This window comes from Natator depressus, chromosome 1 (genome assembly GCF_965152275.1).
Source record: "Natator depressus isolate rNatDep1 chromosome 1, rNatDep2.hap1, whole genome shotgun sequence".
Lineage (NCBI taxonomy): Eukaryota > Metazoa > Chordata > Testudines > Cheloniidae > Natator > Natator depressus.
In genome coordinates, this window is record NC_134234.1 from 56,664,250 (window position 1) to 56,686,300 (window position 22,051).

General features: G+C 38.9%; 1 long non-coding RNA gene across 1 annotated transcript in view; it reads left to right on the forward strand.

Moving 5' to 3' along the window:
- The first annotated feature begins 356 nt into the window (after nucleotides 1-356).
- The window catches only part of LOC141991965 (uncharacterized), a 63,029-nt gene continuing 41,334 nt past the window's right edge, over nucleotides 357-22,051 (forward strand). The window contains exon 1 of the long non-coding RNA XR_012640503.1: nucleotides 357-647. This is a non-coding gene — a long non-coding RNA (uncharacterized LOC141991965). The remainder of the gene's footprint in view (nucleotides 648-22,051) is intronic.

The window sequence follows — 22,051 nt, forward strand, 5'->3', positions numbered from 1 at the left end:
ATATAAACATGAGAGGCAATGGAGGAGAACATAGAAGTGACAGCAGTGGGCACTGTGGCATGCACTTGTAATAGCTTAGTGGGTGACACTCAGGGAAATCCATTCCTCTGCACATATAAAGCATAACCTGGATGCGAGCTCCAGAGTCCCTGAGAATGGGGAGAGTAGCTTCTCCCTGCTGCTGCTGTGCATGGCAAGGCAGCACTAAGCAGGCACTGGGCAGGCTGGTGCTCTCCTCAGACACGTGATTGAATCTGATCTCTGGCGCTGCTCAGTGGGGTGGTGGAGGAGGAGGAGAGGAGGAGGTCGCAGTGTTGTGTACTTAAGGTCGCGTGTGTGCTGGGTTTTTCTCCCTCTCTCTCGGAGGAGTAAGTGCCACTGCTCCGCCTTCTCCTTTTCGCAATGTTGACGCAATCTATAAATAGTGGAACAAAAGGACCAACTTCCTCGCAGCTTTGCTGAAACTGCACAAAAAAGGCAACAGGGGGGTTGTTATTTTTAATTTTTTTTCTGGTTAAACAGCCGAATCTAGGGGTAATATCGCTACTGGAAGATTTATCTTCGCTTTCTCATAATACTGGCAGCGTCCTGCAACTGGCTATTTTGCTTTACAGTAAGAAGGGTGTTTTTCCTCCTCTGACAGATCAGTAAGTGCAATTCAGATATTTCCTTTTGGGGGGGGAGGGAGGATTCTTGCTCTTCTATCTGCTACATTGCAAAGGCAGAGGGATAGAGAGGAAATAAAGAGGGACTGGGATTTCAGAGCGGGAGCTAAGCCATAGTGGTTTGTTGTCACTGAACTGGAGGGGCATGCGAGTGTACGTGGGTCTCATACTGTAGGGGTGTGTGTGTGGTGAGGAGCTGGGTTAGTTGGGATATCAACTGTCACATATTACAATAGGTTATAAAAATAGGGATAGTTACTGCCGCTTACAGAACAAAGCTGACGCACTAACCAATATTAAACAGGCTTTTGTTAGAAGGGAAATGTGTGTGCGTGCGTGTGTTAGGGGGAGCTGCCTGAAGCAAGTTGCTGTGTTAAAAAGGCTAGTAGGAGATTTGTTTACCGCCAGAGCTCATCGGCGTGTTTACTGAACACACGCCGTACTGGGCTCGCCTTTACCCAATCTGCTGCCGGAGCTGGAGACAGAGAGGATCTTCCACCTTTTCACAATCACTCAGGATTAAAAGGGAGTACATTTGTGCTTGCTTGGGGGGTCAGCCTCCCCCAGTCTCCACGGCATGTTGGGGGCAGCTAATACCGTGCAGATAAACCCCCTCCCCTGTAACTAGAGGATCGGTGTAAGCGTAGGCAGCTACTGGCCAGGGAGAGAATTACATCATCCCCCCTCCAATTATGTTACCTTTTGAGCTCTACACGGTGAGAGATCATGGAGGCAATGACATTGCTCTCACAGAAAGCGCAGGGGAAGGGAACAGTGTGCTTGAGAGTGTCCCAGGCACACAGAGGGAGACAAGCAGCCCAGGCGCGCGCGCCCTCACACACAGAGCTATAATGACCAGAACCTAGTGTTTACAGTGCTCACGCAAGCGTATTGTGACGTCATTTGATTGACAGCCAGTCCCTCCAGCCCGGCTCTGTCCAGAGCCTGACAACCGACTCTATATTAAGAAAAGAATGAAGTCACCGCCACCCTGACAACAGCAGGCGGCGGGCCCTTCCGCTGGCTCCCTCCCACCTTTCTCCCTCCCCTGGATCCTGGAGGAAGCCGCTGTGCAGTATGAAGGGGCGATGAGGGCTCTGGCTTCCATAGCACCCCAAGAGGAAAGTGCCCAGTGATCCCCACTTCCTTCCAGAGAGCCAGGAGGAGGGCGGGCGAAAGAGGGAGGCGACACTGACCAGCCCTGTTGAGAAGGAGCCTCCTCCCATTGTGCAATAACATTCAGGAGTTACAAGCGGTTTTGTTTAGCTAGGGAGGGGACAGGCACCAGAGCCAGTCTTGCACAAGCAAGACAAGGGACAGAGCCTGTAGCCTGGCAGTAGCCTCTGGAACTCATGGGCCTATTTCTCTCATCCTATATCACTTCCACCTTCCATCTGTCTCCATTACATGGCTCCCAACACCCAGAAACTGAGCGGCAACAGCTTGGCAGAAGGAATAGTTTATAGGTTGGACAATAAAGCCATGAAGGGACTTGTTACCCATAAAACCTGCATCGTCTATTAAATAGCAGCCGTCAGCATAAGGAAAGAATTCTAGTGTGCTACAGTATAGTCCAAACCACTAAACGTACCGCTGTTTGGGGTCATTCCTGTACAATACTGGAGGTTGGTTTGTTTGTTTTTCAATAAGGGTGGGGCTCTGCTCTCAAATCGATAAGCAAACTTTTGAGAGTCACACAGAAGCTTTTCTGTATTTGGAGAAATGGGGGATGGGTTCTAACTGGGCCCTGTTTTTCTGCCTTTTCTGAGTCTGGATCATGATTTTAAAATGATCTAATTTCAGTCCTTTCAAAATAGCAACATCTATGATGAGTGGAGCTTTTCATTACATGCTAGTTCTGTTTGTTTAGCCTACCTCTGTTATAACAAGAAAAAAAAAAAGCCTGGTCACTCAAGCTTTGCACAAATCTTAATAACTGAGAGATATTCTAACAGCTCCCAACATGTCTGTCTTTTGGTAATATGTTAAAGGAAATGTGAATCACAGGTGGTGCATTCTAAAGGCTCCAGAAGGTGTACTAATACAGTTCAGGATTTAGTAATAAACAAGTACAAAATCCATTGTTTTGCCTCTACATTTAAAAGTATTGCTTACTGTAAAGTAGCTCTGTTGTAAAACTAGATTTCTAACATTTGAAATGTTTACCTTAGTATCACAGTTAATACCATGTTTGGGTGCTTTACATAATGATGATTAATTTACACTGGACATTTTAAACAAATACTGTTTGTTCAGGAAGCAATTTATCATAAGAGATTTAAGTTTTATTTCTGGACACAGAACAGCTAAACTGCTGTCTCAAAAATTTTATATGAACAAGATAGACCACACAGGAAACCATCCTAGTGTTGCGAAATTCCTAGGAATATACTTTTGATACTGTATTACTTACTATACAAATGACAGGAACAATGACATTTACTGGCCAGTCATAGTAGGTTTGTGACAGAGGACAATACATGGTACACCTTAGTTCAAAAGTTAATCTCTGCACAAAATAAACATTTAAAAATAATAGAAAAGCATGTTTGAATACAGAGTCCAAAAATTAATCCTCACATCCTATCTTATTTTTTCCTATTTTATCATTTTAACATTATAAGATTACCAACATATTTCAATGTATACTTGAGACATCAAAGGCAATTTTTCATTTATTAAATTTGTCAAAATACTGAAGTAGTACTTACCCACTGCAAAGTCAATAAATCCATATCACACTAAAAACAACAAAAAGTGTTTTACAGACAGTGATATTTGGTGAAAAAAACTTTTTTTTCTCTAGTGCAGTAACCTAAAAATACAACTAAATAATAAACATTTACCCAGTGGAAACTGTAAGAATCATGGACTTCAGTTAGTGGTACATACAGTTTTTAACTTGTTGATGGTTTTGGTTTCTTCAAAGTAGTGTATTACTTTTTGAAGTTTGGGTGTTTCTGTTTGTGCAGAAAATAGACAGAAAAGCTTTGAGTTCCCTACTGTTACAAAAGTAAAAAGGAAGCTAAGTTTGAGCTGCTAAATTGGCAGTCTGGAATGAGTCAATAGTATCTCCTTTGTCCTGCTAGCTTTCTCTGTTATATTGTATCTTTGCTCTATTTCCTCTAAACAAGAAAGCATGCATTTCACATTTAGGATTTCAAATTTTAGATATTTTTAATAAGGTTACATTTTTATAAGCCTTGTTGTTTTCCAAATGTTTTATTGCACAAGATTGGAGTACATACACCTTTTCAGATTATGGTATACTAATAACAGTAACACGCTATCAATGACACTACACTAACTTTCATTAACCAAGTAGATAACTTCGTACATTTTTCAGCATATACTTAATTAGGTAAATTATTGTTGTCTTCTTGTTAATATACCTTCATAAGAAATCTAATGTGCACTTTTCCAAGCATTTCATAATTTCTGATTTGATACAAAAAACAGGTGAGAATTAGGACAAAAAGATGAAAACTGCCCTTTATCTCACTTGCTGAAGATTCCCTTGATGTGGGTAAGTCCCAGCAGGCAAAGAGCCATCATAGGTTACTTTTGCAACATCATCCTAGGAACTATGCCTAAAGATCATTGCACTCCAGCTATCTTCAGGTGGTGGACAGTCAATTAGGGATCAATGTCAGCTTGGGTAAATTAGAGCTGCCCTTAGGGTGCTCTAACTTGTACCAGAGACAGGGCTGGGCAGAGATCAGAGAGCTATAACCAGCTACTGGATGGCTCCCCAACTCTGCTACATTTACCAGAGCTTTGGTGCATCAGAGAATCTGGGCCTAGAACAGTTCATTCTGTCCTTGTAAGTAGTCTGAATGGTAGCAGTGTAAAATAAATTCCAGAGTCGTCAGTGTCTGGAAACAAGAAGTGGTTTAATGACTTAGCTGGTGGGGAGGTCTTTCAAAAGCTGAAGCAGGAAGTGTGGGGCCATCACTGTCACTATGGGGTCAGTTTCTATTTACCTGAAATCCAGTCTGCTCTGAAACTCTGGCCTTTGGATTGGTATTATGTTGTACTGCAGATCTGTCATTCTCCCAGAGAAAATAAACAAATGTCAACAAAAATAGGTTGTGTGAAGGCACTAGTGTTCAGTAAATAAAATATGCATACTTTCTGTATTACACATATATATCCTTACTCTCATAAATAGTCTCATTTGTTTTAAATGTAAAAAATACACTGGAATTTAGAATCCGCCCTGTAGCGTACACATTAAAGAAAACTAAATTGTATTAATTCATTATGAGGATCAAATCTGTATTTCCATATGTACAGTGTGTAATTATTAATTACTTTTATGTTAAAATACAAAATGTTGAGAGTTCATTCAAGATAATACTCTGGAGTTTTTCTAAAAAATACAAACTTTATTTTTTAAAAGAGTTACTTTTTTTCTTGTGATTACCTCAGCAAATAAGCATAAGTGGGATATTCAGCACATGACTAACTTCAAATTAACCTCCCCTTCCATTCCCCTTTTTAGACTTCTAAAATTTGTTTCAGTGGACCGCTGATCTGCTGCAATGTCACAGCTACTGTGATTCCGCTCAAGAGTTGTGCCAGTAAGTGGCAGGAATTATTATTATTTAACAGTATGGTTTTGCAAAAAAAATTACAAACCCATGACATATAACGAAAGTCATATACTTGAGCCCTTATGCATCAGCTCCAGGCTCTAGCAGGGTTCAGTGGTAGCCGTGACTTTACAGTGGTTGGCAGTGAGTCCGTGCAATTTCAGAGTACCTGAAATAGGGGAGAAAATATTTGTTACATTTAATTATTTGTTAAATGCCCTTCCACTCCTTACTATTTGGGGCATCTCATGCATAAAAACACAGTTAGCCCTTTAAAAAACTCTAGTTCTCCTTTAATTTTAGCTATTAGGGAGCAAATATTGAGGGTCATATTTTTCTCATCAATGAGATTTTTGTATTTGAAACAGGACAGAATATACCTCTAAATTTTAAAACAAAAGCTAAATCAGGTTATTTCTATATCTGACTTTTGTTTACTGAAAGAATACATTTAGTCTATTATGTGTTATTAATGCAGCACTTGGAAAATCTATTCATCCACTTTCCAATGAGAGTAAAAAAAATTTCTCTGGTAAGCATAAGAGCTTAAGCCATTAACATCTGCAGCTTTCATTTAAAAAATAAAGTACACTTCTCTTCTCTATGTTGTGAATATTACCATAGTTCACATTTGGAGGGTTAACTGATGCAGTGTTGTCTTCCTGGGTCTGCAGGCAGACAGTTCCAGTGCCTCTGCTGCTGCTCATCACTTTATCAAGTAGTAGCAAAGTGTAATTAAGAAGGCTCTGCAGAGATGAACTTCTGTAGTTCAGAGTCTTATGACTAACTGTGAAATTGTCAGTAATATCAATATCATATTGGTGTACCTGTTTGGCAAAACTATTAACATCAGAATGAGGTACTACAGTTATTCATAGGGGTAGGGGATTAGGGGATAAAGAACAGATAAAAGAAATGGAGGCTGAGGGAGAAGTAAAGTAGCACAGACTCAACCACCCTCTCATAGAAGCCACAATGCTCTCGAAAAGTGGAGAAGGGATAGAATCCTCCCTTTTCCTTTCCAGAAGCTATAAAGGGATGACAGTTATGATTCGTACTGACTGGCAACTATATGCAATATCTTTATAGAAATCTCTGTACACCCTCTCATTTCTAGTAACTGGTTATGGTAGGGAGCTCCATCTTTCATCCATTCTTCCCTGTCCCCCTCTTTTGTATCTATTTCTGGTTTGTGGATGTAGTCCTCTGACTAGTACCATTAAATATCTAGTATAATTTTCAAGTCCTGCATTAATGCTCCATAACAGAGTCATATACTTACTATTTTGAGAATAAAAGCAAGTAAAGCTGGCAAGATTAATTTTTAAAGATAACTACTACATATGTATAATTGCTTTTAATAAGGATTTCTATTATATATGTATAGTCGTTCTTAATATTGTACATGATATTACTGTACAGTACTGAATATCACTGTACATGTAATATTGTACATGATATTAGCAATTGCAGGGTATTAAATAATGCACTTTTTTAAAAAAATGTATAAACATGCACTTAACACAGGCTACAAATATGCACATAATACAGATCACAAAGTAGCCATTCCAACATGGCAGGTATAAAAGATAAATGCAAATTAGGAAAATTCAAAAAGTCTATCAAGTGAATAATATACATTTTCCACCTTACATGAAAGATTTAAAAAAGAAATATAAATGCAGAAAACTTTAAAAAACTCCTCACTTTTAAGACAAACTGGCAAAATCCAGAATATTTCAATTCAATATTCAGTATTTAAACTACTGTTTTACATATGTTTTAACTTTTAATTTGCCTATTACTGATTGAATGTTACATGCATGTGAACAACCTTTGCTTACTAAAATGACTAATTTCACCCAAAATATCCATTATATGATACTGTTTGATTGAGTGTTACAATCTTCATGTACTATTGACTAAATACGAATTTTTGGCAACCTTTCCATGTAAAATCTATGAATTGTTATAGGGTCTCATCCTGTAAACCCTTTTCACACAAGAAGTCCCATTAAAGTCAATAGGACTATTTGCATGAGTAAAGGCTACCTGTCGGTTTGGACTTTAGTTCATCTCAGTTTTGTAATGCTGATCTGTAGGACAAATACTGCTGAAGAGCCAAAAAGAAAAATGCTAAATAATTAATATAATTATTTGCGTTTTGTAACTCCTACAGATTTTTCTCACTTAAAGCATTAGAACGACTCAAATGCCAATGCGGGAATATGGAAAGGAGGGGGAAGCTCATAAAAGTACTGTAAGTGTATATACGGTTCCTATTAATATAGTAATACAGGCTAGATTGAGCCCAGCCTTGCATGTCTACAGGAGGGCTAAAGGGGCTGTGAACGGTGGTGCACAAGAGTCCTTCCTCAGAAGGTGCAGACAGAACTGTAGTCTCTGAATTCGGGGGAGTGAACCAGCCCCAGAAGGAGGAGGTGGGGCTATATGTCGTGTCCGTCCGTGTCGTCCCCTCTCCTCCCGCCCACCCCCCATCCCCGGCCAGCTGCAGAGAAGGGAGCGTACTCTGCTATGCTAAGAGCTAGTGGAGCATGAACACTCTGCCTGCGCACTGGGGAGCTCTTGGAGAGATTTTCTCCCAGAGCTCCCCCTGAGAAGTTGCTATGCTCTGCAGCACCCCGTACTCAAGACTGTGCCTCAAAGACAGAATTGAGCCTTCAGCTAGATACTGAGTATTTCTCTGTACATGTGCAATATTTTTTAGGGAGGGATACCAAATAGAATGTTAATTAACTTACCTTAGACACAGAGTTTGTACGCTTCATGCTTATGAGAGCCATAAAACAATACATTTTTATATGTATCAGCACTGTAGACAAAGGTGACCTGCAAATATAAAATCAAGAATCAAGCAGCTTTAATATGATTTGCTGAATATCCTCAAATAAGCAGGGTTAATTGACGCATTAGGAATGTAAACCTCGTTCCCTTCACCCCCATTCCCTTAGATCCTCAGAAGTTGCAGATTGCTGGCTACAGCTCTCTCTGACACTTCCAACTGAACTCTACTGGTGATGTTACATCAACATCAAGATGGAGGAAGGGTGGTCTTGTGGCCAAGACACAGGGTTGGGAGCTGAGATTGGGATCATATTCCTCGCTCTTTCCCAGACTTCCATGTGTGGCTTTTGATAAGACACTTAGCCACTCTGCACCTCAGTTTCCCAAATTATAAAATGAGGTTGATTAACACTTTTGTACCTTACAAGGGTATTGTGAGGCTAAATTCATAAATACTGAAAGACATTCAGATACTACAGTGACAAGGGCCATAGAAAGTCTAAAACACCACCAAATTTAAAATAATTAGGAACATTTTGTTTAACTGTATATTTGACATAAAACTCATTGGTCGGGAAGCAGACTGTTGAGTTAACCATGGCCATTAAAGATCACAGAGCTAGGTCATCTGGAAAGATCTGGAGTTAAAGCTCCCCCTGAGAAGGGAGCTCATAGTGTGTCACCTCTCCAGAAAGAAATTTTCAAAGTTACAATGGGTGACACCCCAGGCTCTGGCCTTTTATGCTGGGTAAAAGGGTCAGAAAAGTGTATAGAGGTTCTAAAAGCCTCTTATTTGGCCAGGGTAGGATACCCCGGCATAGGAACTGAGGAAAACAGTCATAAGGCTGCCTTCTGAGGAACCTCTCCAAAGCCCTGGAGCAGGAGGGCATGCCTGGAGGTGGGAGGATTTGTCAGGGGTTGAGATTCAACATTGCAGAGATTCTGAGCAGCACTTTGGCTCAGAGGGCTGCTCAGGGAGACTGTCATAATTTAGGCTTCTGAGGCTGTCTGCATTATGCCTGGGGCCGTGCAGCAGCCCAGGATCGAGAGGATGCAAAAGTCGTTTAAAGCCACCTCAGACCCACCTGGGTTGTGAGTATTGTGCTGTGTCTCTTAGAAAAGCAGCGCAGAATCTCACCCAAAATGTCTAAAAGAGCTTTGAGACAGCTGTGGATGAAAAGTGCTCTATAAGTGCTAGGTATCATTACTATTAACAGATAATTATAACAAACCAATTGCAAAGTGGCAAACATTTTAACTGAAAGGAAGGATCATCTGTACTGATAGAGTCTGTGTTATGAGAAGACAAATTAGCAGGTAATAGCAAAATCGTCCTTTTATTCATACATAAAAATCTATCAGTCTGAAGGGAAAGGCTGTTGGGAATTAGCAAGCAAAATGGGATGAAGAGTGGGAAAGATAAGGAAGGAAATAAGATTTCATAGCAGACTACTGACCTTGGTGACTAAAGGCTCAATCAAACAAGAAAACAATATCCACCTTGTAATTCTTTGTAAATGAATGGATCAATGCCCAGGTCATTGTTCTTCAAATTTTGTCACAGACACTCTACTTCTCTCTTCCCACGGATCTTTTGAGGGGGTCAACAACCATATAGACAAGAGTGATCCAGTGGATATTGTGTACTTAGACTTTCAGGAAGTCTTTTACAAGGTCCCTCACCAAAGGGTCTTAAGCAAAGTAATCAGTCATGGGATAAGAAGGAAGGTCCTCTCATGGATCAGTAGCTGGTTAAAAGATAGAAAACAGGGTAGGAATACATTATCAGTTTTCCCAGTGGAGAGGGGTAAATAGCAGTGTCCCCCAGAGTGCTGAACTGGGACCAGTTCTGTTCAAAATATTCATAGATGATCTGGAAAAAGGAGCAAACAGTGAAATGGCAAAATTTGCAAAGGAGAGAAAATTATTCAAGGTAGTTAAGTCCAAAGCAGACTGCAAAGAGTTACAAAGGGATCTCACAAAACCAGGTGACTTGTCAACAAAATGGCAGATGAAATTCAATGTTGATAAATGCAACATTGGAAAACATAACCCCAACTACACATACAGAATTATGTGGTTTAAATTAGCTGTTACTATTGAAGAAAGAGATCTTGCAATCATTGTGGATAGTTCTCTGAAAACATCTGTTTAATGTACAGCAGCAGTCAAAAAAACTAACAGAATGTTAGGAACAATTAGGAAAGGGACAAATAAGATAGAAAATACCATAATGCCACTATATAAATCCATGGTATGCCCACACCTTGAATACTGCATGCAGTTCTGGTCGCCCCATCTCAAAATGTATATATTAAAATTGGAAAAGGTATCGAGAAGTGCAACAAAAATGATTAGTGGATGGAACAGCTTCCAGATGAGGAGAGATTAAAAAAACTGGGACTGTTCATCTTGGAAAAGAGACAACTAAAGAGGGATATGTTAGAGATCTATAAAATCCTAGATGGCGTGGAGAAAGTTAATAAGGAAATGTTATTTACCGCTGCACATAACACAAAACCAGGGGCCACCCAATGAAATTAATAGGCAGCAGGCTTAAAAGAAACAAAAGGAAATACTACTTCACACAATGCATAGTCAACCAGTGGAACTCGTTGTCAGGGGATGTTGTGAAGGCCAAAATTATGACTGGGTTCAGAAAAGAATTAGATAAGTTCATGGAAATAGGTCCATCAATGGCTATTAGCCAAGATGGTCAGAGATGCAACCCCATGTCTTAAGTCTCTGACAGCCACAAGCTGCAAGTGGACAACCAGGTATGGATCACTCAATAAACTGCTATGTTATGTTCATTCTCTTCAAAGCATCTGGTATTTGCCACTGTTGGAAGACAGGATGTTGGACTAGATGGACCACAGGTCTGACCTAGTCTGGCCATTCTTATGTTCTTATCATTATCTGCTTTTCTTTAATAATACGCTGCTCTAACCAATTTGGATATGGTTGCTTTATATACTCTGTTGCCTTTTTTTTTAACCAGCATACACCAGAAATAAAGTATCTTATTTTCAAAAGGCTTCCATCATTTCTAGATTACATTTTTTGGCCCTTCTCACATCCAGAAAGTGAAACTTCAATGCCCTTAGGATGAGACAGGCTTAGGTGAATAATGGGATAATAAGTGAATAGTGAATAATATGAAAAGATAAGATTATTTTAGGGAGAAACTCTGGGGCTACGAAGAAGACTATCTTATTAAGAAAATAAAGAAACCGTTCCTGAAATGAAACTGTTTCTGGAGTTCAAATTCTCTCTGAAAATGTGACTCACTGAAAGGGAAAAAACCCAGCAACTTTAGAAAGCGGTTCAAATGGAAGCTCCATCAACGTAGAAATAAGCAAATTTAAGTTCCAACAAGCCATAAGATATTTAATTGATGGCTGAAACTTTGGAATGGCCTTGATACATCTTGAGATGTGAGGGTAAATTGCTATACTGTCTGCATCTAGCAAGTTTGAGCACCTCAGATGCTGAAATCTGTGCACAGAAATAGTTGATTGTAGATTCTGAACATAAATTAATTCCTTGATTAAAGAAAGACATCCATGAGTCAAAAAGAATTGCTGAACTGAAGGAGGTTCAGGCCTTAAAGTTCCATATTGCTAATTTTAATTTCTCTGGGTTGAGACAGATCAGTAGGTCCCCTGGAGTTGGAAGCATACTTGACAAATGAAGAAACATCTCTATGATGTGATGGACTAGTCATATGAGAATACCTGTATTTTCTATGCTTAGAGCAGAAGAGCTTTAATTTCCTGTTGTTGCTCAAGGCAATCTGGTTGATGGTAAGTATCTCCCAGTTCATGACGATCTCATTCAAGATAATCTGATTTAGCCCAATTTTCTAAGTTGCTCTTTAAAACCTCCAATGATGGGGATTCCGCAGCCGGCCTTGGAAGCCTATTCCAATGCTAAACTATCCTTATAGTTAGAAAGTTTTTCCTAATAACGAATCTAAATCTCCGTTGCTGAAGATTAAGCCAATTGCATCTTGTCCTACTTTCAGTGAGCACGGAGAACTGTTGATCACAGTCCTCTTTATAAAAGCCCTGTTGGAAGACTGTTACCAGGTCCTCCTTCAGTCTTCTTTTTGCAAGACTAAACATGCCCAATTTTTCAACTGTTCCTCATAGATCTGGTTTTCTAAATCTTTTATAATTTTTGTTGCTCTCCTCTGGACTCTCTCTCTAGTTTGTCCACATCTTTCTTAAAGTGTGGCACCCAGAACTAGACATAGTACTCCAGCTGAGGCCTCACCAGTGTTAAGTACAGAACAATTACCTCTTAAACCTTACATATAACACGGCTGTTAATACACCCCAGAATATTAGCCTTTTTTGCACCTGTATCACATTGTTGACTCACATTCAGTGTGAACCACTATAACCTCCAGATCCTTTTCTACAGTACTACTGCCTAGCCAGTTATTCCCCATTTTATAGTTTTGCGTTTGAGTTTCCTTCCTATGTGTAGTACTTTCCACTTGTCTTTATTGAATTTAATCTTATTAATTTCAGACAGATTCTCCAATATATCAAGGTCCTTTTGAGTTCTCATCTTGTCCTCCAAAGTGCTTGCAACTCCTCCCTTTTTGGTGTCACCTACAACTTTTGTAAGCATACTTTCCACTCCATTATCCAAATAATGACTAAATATATATATTTTTAACAGCCATACTGGGTCAGACCAAAGGTCAATCAAGCCCGGTATCCTGTCCTCTGACAGTGGCCAATGGCAGGTGCCCCAAAGGGAATGAACAGACAGATTATCATCAGGTGACTCATGCCCTGTCACCCAATCCCAGCTTCTGGCAAACAGAGGCTAGGGACACCATTCCTGCCCATCCTGGCTCATAGCCACTGATGGACCTATCTTCCATGAATCTATCTAGCTCCCTTTGAACCCCATTATAATATTGGCCTTCACAACACCCTCTGGCAAGGAGTTCCAGAGGTTGACAGTGCGTTGCGTGAAAAAATACTTTCTTGTGTTTGTTTTAAACCTGCTACCTATTAATTTAATTTGATGGCCCCTTGTTCTTGTATTACGAGAAGGCGTAAATAACACTTCCTTATTTACTTTCTCTATGCCACTCATGATTTTATAGACCTTTATCATATCCCCCCTTAGTTGCCTCTTTTCCAAGTTGAAAAATCCCGGTCTTATTAATCTCTCCTCATACAGAAGCTGTTCTATACCCCTAATAATTTTTGTTGCCCTTTTCTGAACCTTTTCCAATTCCAATATATCTTTTTAGAGATGGGACGACCGCATCTGCACACAGTATTCAAGATGTGGGCGTACCAGGGATTTATATAGAGGCAATATGATATTTTCTGTTTTATTATCTATCACTGTCTTAATGATTCCCAACATTCTGTTTGCTTTTTTGACTCCCGCTGTACATTGAGTGGATGTTTTCAGAGAACTATCCACAATGACTCCAAGATTTATTTCTTGAGTGATAACAGCTAATTTAGACACCATCATTTTATATGTATAGTTGGGATTATGTTTTCCAATGTGTATTACTTTGCATTTATCAACATTGAATTTCATCTGCCATTTTGTTGCCCAGTCACCCAGTTTTGTGAGATCCTTTTGTAGCTTTTCGCAGTCTCTTTGGGACTTAACTATCTTTAATAGGAAAAGCACAAGAACAAATACCTTAAAAGATTTTTTTTTAATTAAAACACCCACTTTAATGATTGACTTTGTCCTTAATGTATAAGACTTGAAGCAGCTAACAGGTTTATGCTGTTACTGTTTCTCACAGGAATAATAATAACTGACTCTCATACAGCACTTTTCATCAGTGAATCTCCAGGTGCTTTGCAAATGAGGAACGTATCATTACCCCCACTTTACAGATGGGGAAATTGAGGAACAGAGAGGTGAAGTAAAACAGCAGGCTACTGACAGAGCTAGGAATAAATTCAGATCCCAGAGGTGCCACTTTAGTGCCCTATTCATTAGGCCACACTGCTCTGCACAGTAGTAAATCATTGGACAACTCTCTCACGTTCTCTAACTTCAAAATTAATTTTATTACATACAATGAATAAAAAAAGACATGTATTAATATTGTGAATAGACAATTTATGCAAATTATTCTCATTTCTTAAGTATCCCTGCTTTTATATTCTTCTGTCCCATATTTTAGGCTCCAGCTCAAGTATAAGAGTGATTCTGGTTAAAACACATCAAGGGCATGAATGCTGATAACATGCACTACACATATTTTTGAGTATTGTTTGTGTGCCGCAAAATGAAAAATCTTGAAGTTTAGAACAGAAATATGAACTACACTTTTTTTTTAGTACCATTTTATTTAGTAAAATAACTAATTTTATTTGATGATTAATTTATCATAGGACCAGATGCATGGATACTTTTACTGTATTTAGGTTTTGTTTGTATTACTAATTGCCTTTATTTACCATGAAAAAAACAAACAAAACAACACATAGGCTGTTAATCTTTAACCACAAACGGTAAAAATAAGCATAGACCAGTTGTAGTTTTGTTTAGGGATCACAGACTTTTTCCGTCTATCAATCTGGAGCAGTGGTGGGCAACCTGCAGCCTGTCAGGGTAATCTGCTGGTGGGCGGCCAGACAGTTTGTTTACATTTGCACGGCCACCTGTAGCTTCCAGTGGCCACAGTTTGCCATTTCTGGCCAATGGGAGCTGCAGGAAGCAGCACGGGCCACAGGGACGTGCTGTCCGCCGCTTCCCGCAGCTCCCACTGGCCGAGTACGGTGAACTGCAGCCACTGGGAGCTGCGGGTGGTGAAGTGCAAATGTAAATAAATGGTCTGGTGGCCTGCCAGCAGATTATCCTGACGGGCTGCGTGTGGCCCGCAGCCTGCAGGTTGCCCACCACTGATCTGGACTGTGCATTGATCTTTAGTGTGCAACACGCTTCTAACTTGCTTTTTGCTGATTCAACATGGGTTTGGAACCGTCTACCAATAAAAGTTTATATATTAGAATGAGTAAAGCTATACGACAAAATGTAAGAAAAGATCAGACCACACTCCAGAGTTTTGTCAGATAATTATATTTTATTTAACCACAAACTAATAATTATGCACCAAATTGAGCATACTTTTCAATAGTTTTGTCGGAGTAAGGGCTGCAGTATTCCACACTATATACAAAAACTATGAACAAAGGAGGCCAAAATATTGCACCAAATGTTGCAGTGGTAGTGTTTCTTGACATTTTACTTCCAGATTCCTGTCTTCACACAAGTCTCCTTTATTCTTACATTTTCTCTTCCCCAAAGATAGTTTCTCTCAAGAATCTCCAAATTATTTACTGCAAAAATCTTAAAAAACTGCAAATAAATATAAGCAAATGTGGCTTTGACATTCATTTATCGTAAGTAACTGGTCAAGTCATTTGAGGCCTCCATTGCTCAGTCCACTAAAACATAAATCAGGATGGCAAACATGAACCTTGCCTAAGTCTCCAGGCTCTGCATTTTACCCCCTTGCTGGGCATGGGCTTATGACCACATCTAGCTTAGATTTTTTGCTTCTTTGCCATACTTCATTTGCATAGACCAGCAAGCCATACCCACAATCACATATGAAAATGTTTTCTAAGATGTAGTTTCTGCAGTTAGGTTTTGCTTTTTAATATTCATAAATACAGGTTATGCACAGGTTAGTTTAATAATGTATTCCTAAAAGTTAGTAGTTCTTCTAGCTAATCTAATCTATTTATCTATAAAGCATCCAACACTATGGTACCTCAGTGCAATCTTCTCCTTCATACTGTGTTGTGTTTCTTAAAATACAAGCTGTACTGTCAGAAGACTGGTTAACAAGAGAGACCTGTCTTTCTTATTAACTTATACAGGGCCTGATCCAATGCCTATGAAGTCAACAGGAATGTTTCTACAGATTTCAGTGGGCACTGGATCAGGCACATAGTTCTCTTTTTCTCTGAAATGAAACTTTTCCACTAATGGCTGCATACTGCCTCCAGCAGTTTAACTTTCCTTTATTCCTATATACAAGAGAAGATATATTCCTTAGTAGATGGTTAGAAGATGCAGAAATAGAATTTCCAGATTGAAATCTTCAGCAATCTGATTTGCTGGGGATGTAGTTTTAGAGTTTTCTAGGATGAAGGATTTTCTAATGCAAAGTTCTGCTTCTTATACTAGCAACTAGTTTTAAGTATTTACATGATCTTCCATAGCTCCTCCCATTTTTTTCAGGATCTCTTCCTCTGTAGTTCTAAATCTGACAGATTTTCCTGAAAACAGGAACTAAAGAGTACAAACATTTTCAAGCAGGTTTAGATTAATCAGACCAGTATTCTGAGAGAGAAGCAAAAAACTTACATATTCTTTAGTTGACTGTCTTATTTTCTGAATCTATCTTTATGAGAGGTCATAACATCAGAATTTTATCATGAATACCCACTTAAATACCCACCAAATAAAATGTATTTATTTTAATACTCTTAGGCTAAATAAGTAATATTACAGTCATTGACAAGCTTACTTCTTTTTTCTCTTAATTTAATTATATGTATAAAGTTCTAATTTATTGTACCACTGATATAATCCTACTTTTTCTGATGCATTTTATAATAGCTATTGTTTGCAGTGACATACATCTTCTGATGCCAGAACTAATCAAAGTCAGATCATCATAGCACCATACTGTAGTACTGTTTTGTTCCCCATTGAGTTGCACATATGGTAGATGGCAAGATACAGCCCAGAAAAGACTACTTAGCTCATCCAGTCAGAGTCCTGAAATTTTTGCAAACTACTCACATCTACATCATATTCTCCTTAATGTCTTATCTACCTTATTCTTGAATATCTGCCATGATGGTGGCTTTACCACTTCCAACTATGCAGTTGTTTTTACTATTGAGAACTCTCTCCTAAAATCTGGCCTTGACTTTTCCTTCCTTGACTTCAGGTCACTTCTCCTATAATATTCTATAGTTGTGAATAATTTCTTTCCTTCATTTATATATATTTATCCTGAATTTGAAAAATAATCATGTTCATCCTAAATCATCTCTTTTGTAGATGAGATAGATTTAGCAACTTTTCAGGGGTGCTATTTCAACATTTTTTTGATGTTGCGTTTTCTCTCTTCTTTTTAAATATCTGTATATCACTCACTGTTGGAATCAAAGGTATATGCACTATTCTAGACCCAGTTATACCAAAATGATGTACAGTAACACCATTAACTCATTGACTCCCTAGTTTTATGTTTTCCTATACATAGTATAGGAATGGCTTCTCCCCTCACACACACTATGATATATTTAGTTTCCTGTGTGTTATTACTCCAATATCTTTCTTGACCTCGATTCTCTCTAGATAGCTATCTAGGGGATTGATTTTGCCAGGTGCTGATGTTAATGGGACTTGAGGCCTTCAGCAGTCGTCAAGAGGAGCTAATCACTTTGTAGGATCAGGCCACAGATTTGTATTTATGTTGTTCAGTTCCTCTCCCTAAATGCGTCACTACATTTTTTAAAGTGATCCTCACTCCTCTGCGTACACTCCAAAACCTGAGATCATTTTACATTTCCTGTCCTCCTGCATGTTTGTCACCCATCTGATTTTGCTGTCTTCAAGTTTAATCAGTTAATCTTAGAATTTATACTAGGCTGTTAATGTAATTATAATAGATTCCCCCCTTACTACATATCCTAAACAGCATTTTATATAACCTGGGGAAAGAAAAGGGTTGATGAAGACAACCAGTGACCTTGCTAGGCCAATCTATTACCTGGAACGTGGTAGCAATCTCACCACCCATTGGAACACTGTAAAATGGTTACACAGGTTTTATTAGTAACACGGGAACATATTATTGCTTGTCCCTGTTTTAAAATTTATGGAAAAACTATAGTAGTAGTATGCAGGATGAGGTCATTTTTATATTGATGTTTTGCCACTAGCACTTTAATATCAGACCATGGTCAAATATGCCATGTGCGGCCTATGGGCTGCTTTAATTTATGCCAGTTGGCTATGGTCGCTAAGGGACCATATGCAGCTTAAAATTGCTGGAGTGCAGGAACACTATGTCATGTCCTCAACATACCCCTAATGCCAGGGCTGTGGGGGCAACTGCTCTGTAGCAGGAGAATTCTCAACTGGCTAGTTAGAGTCAGATTCTGGCCACTTTGTGCTGCATGCATGGCGCAAAATGGTTAGAACAGGATCAGGGAATCTGGACCTTAATTTTTCAGATGCTTTTCTATATTTTTCTCTGATTACCCTTTTGTTTATGGCCTCTCCAGCTATATTCTCTAATAAATTCCCTGTTTCCTGGACAAAAAGCTCATATTTTCTTTTAGTCGGTATACCCTACTGAAAACAAAGGAAAAACTGAAGTTCTGGGTTATTTGAGGAACTCTTACTCACTTCTTTCTGCTTTCTAGCAGTTCCTTTTTTAAAATATGTCTATTTTGAATATATTGTTAATAAACTTTTCTTATATCACTGGGCTTCCCCAGCCAGCATCATTTTGTTCTTGGTTTTGGCTTCTTAGGGTTTTTTCCCCTTTATTTTATATCTGCAGTTATATGATGGTAAGATTAAATTTAATCATTTCAATCTCTGTTCTTTTCCATTTCTCATAATTTTTTTTATTTAACTAATTTCACTACTTTTGCCAACCATCCTTTCAGCCAAATCTTTAAAAAAATCTTCATATTTTGTTGTAGTGTCATTGTAAAACCATGGTTTCCACTTTTTAAAAAAACTCTCCCATCTTCCTTCTACCTCATTTCCTAATATGGTTACCCATTTTTCTATCTCATCACTTGCACCAGAAATATTGTAAGCTTTTGATCATAACCTCCAAAATTCCCTCCTTTTTTTCAGAGCTGTTACCATTTTCTCTTGGTTAGTCAATATCAGATCCAGGATTTCATTGGGCCTCATTGCTTTTTTCAGTTTTTGAAATACCATAAGAAACTATCCTCTTGTATCCTATTTGAAAAAACTTAAGTTTCTTGTATATAATTAAAATACCTCTTTTAATTATTTTTAAATTTTCACACACTTAGCATCAGATCCATAAGTAATACTTTTTTCCTAATCTCAGATTAAGTAGCATATTACATGCCTACATGCTAAATCCCTCATGGTTTATACATCCTTCATTTTAACCTGTGAAAGTGTTATTTCTTTATATGCCACCTATGTGAATTTCAATACTTGTGTATATTTGTTTTTACAAATTACTTTGCCTTCAACTGATCTTCCTTATATAGAAATGTATTCTTTTATAGTTTTATTGTAGTAATGTCTTGTCCAACCATGTCTATAAGGTAATCAAACATCATCCAATGGGAATTGTGGCTGCTCAGCATTTCTCAGGATCAGGCCCTAAAGCAAAACTGGTTATGAACAGAAACCTCTGTTGTTTCTTGATTATTTCCCATAAGTTGTTCCAGCTTTTAGGGACAGTGTATTCTCACAGTCATCTCAATGTACCTATGTAATATTCATTTAACTTAATTTTTTCTTTGAAAATTTCCCCCCATGTTTACATTCATCCATCAGTTGACGATGAATCATTCCTGGTTTACTAAATATTTTCCAGCTATACTCCCCGCCCCCTCTTCTCTTCCTCTTCGTTTATGAAGGAGACAGACATTCAGACTCCCTATTTAATTATTTTTATTGCAGATATAACCATTCACAATAAAGTGGTCAAATGAAAGTCAGGTAAGACAGCTGTACTTAAGTAAATGTAAAATGAACATTATTTGTAATCTGCAAATGCTTTTTTAATTTTTGAGATTAAATAGTTTTTATTATTGGTCAAAACCATAAATTATATTTTAAACATGTTCATTACTCAGTGGTATTATACTGCCTTTACACCAAGGCTTCTTTACATACATTCATTCATTTAATTATTTTTCTCTACTTGCTTACTATTCTGTAAAAATTAGAGGAGAGATTCTGCTACCCTATTCATACTGACTAGTATCTTAGTGAGTAATTCAACTGAAATGTCAATGGGACTACTCATCAAGTAAGGCACTACTCAGTATCAGTACGGGTGATAGGAAAAAAAACAGGGCCAAATCTTTAGCTGGTGACTTCACTGGAACTGTGTCAATTTACACTTGTTGAGGATATTGTCCATATAGTCTTAACAAAAGATTTTTAATGCAGTCTTTCAACCATATATTGCTCTCTCTTTAGATAATTTCCATATGTGTTGTTAACCATGGTGGAATGGATCTACTGTGACTAATTTTAACCAAAAATTACCACTAATACAAGAAATTGCCACACTAGTCACTGATTTAAAGAGAGATTCTAAGGCTCTGCTGCTTCCCATTTCTCAAGAGTAATGCGATTTTCTTAGTCACTCAGCGTGTCAAAGCAACTGCTTTTTTAATGACAGGTTTCAGAGTAACAGCCGTGTTAGTCTGTATTCGTAAAAAGAAAAAAGAAAAGGAGTACTTGTGGCACCTTAGAGACTAACCAGTTTATTTGAGCATGAGCTTTCGTGAGCTACAGCTCACTTCATCGGATGCATAGCATATCGTGGAAACTGCAGAAGACATTATATACACACAGAGACCATGAAACAAAACTTCCTCCCACCCCACTATCCTGCTCCTAACAGCTTATCTAAAGTGATCATCAAGGGAGGGCCATTTCCAGCACAAATCCAGGTTTTCTCACCCTTCCCCCCGCCCCCCCCACAGACACACATACAAACTCACTCTCCTGCTGGTAATAGCCCATCCCTCTTTGAAACCTCTCTTTATAATGCGCATGATAATCAAGGTGGGTCATTTCCAGCACTAATCCAGGTTTTCTCACCCCCCCCCCCACACACACCCCCGCCTCCAAAAACCACACATACAAACTCACTCTCCTGCTGGTAATAGCCCATCCCTCTTTGAAACCTCTCATTATAATGCGCATGATAATCAAGGTGGGTCATTTCCAGCACTAATCCAGGTTTTCTCACCACCGCCACCCCCCCACACACACACACACCCCTCCAAAAACCACACACACAAACTCACTCTCCTGCTGGCAATAGCTCATCTTACAATGTGCACAGCAATAATCCAAGTTTAACCAGAACGTCTTGGGGGGGGGGGGGGGGGTTGTAGGGAAAAAAAAAAAAAAACCAAGGGGAGATAGGCTACCTTGCATAATGACTTAGCCACTCCCAGTCTCTATTCAAGCCCAAATTAATAGTATCCAATTTGCAAATGAATTCCAATTCAGCAGTTTCTCGCTGGAGTCTGGATTTGAAGTTTTTTTGCTTTAAGATAGCGACCCTCATGTCTGTGATTGCGTGACCAGAGAGATTGAAGTGTTCTCCGACTGGTTTATGAATGTTATAATTCTTAACATCTGATTTGTGTCCATTTATTCTTTTACGTAGAGACTGTCCAGTTTGACCAATGTACATGGCAGAGGGGCATTGCTGGCACATGATGGCATATATCACATTGGTGGATGTGCAGGTGAACGAGCCTCTGATAGTGTGGCTGATGTTGTTAGGCCCTGTGATGGTGTTCCCTGAATAGATATGTGGGCACAGTTGGCAACGGGCTTTGTTGCAAGGATAGGTTCCTGGGTTAGTGGTTCTGTTGTGTGGTATGTGGTTGTTGGTGAGTATTCGCTTCAGGTTGGGGGGCTGTCTGTAGGCAAGGACTGGCCTTTCACCCAAGATTTGTGAGAGTGTTGGGTCATCCTTCAGGATAGGTTGTAGATCCTTAATAATGCGTTGGAGGGGTTTTAGTTGGGGGCTGAAGGTGACGGCTAGTGGCGTTCTGTTATTTTCTTTGTTAGGCCTGTCCTGTAGTAGGTGACTTCTGGGAACTCTTCTGGCTCTATCAATCTGTTTCTTCACTTCCGCAGGTGGGTATTGTAGTTGTAAGAATGCTTGATAGAGATCTTGTAGGTGTTTGTCTCTGTCTGAGG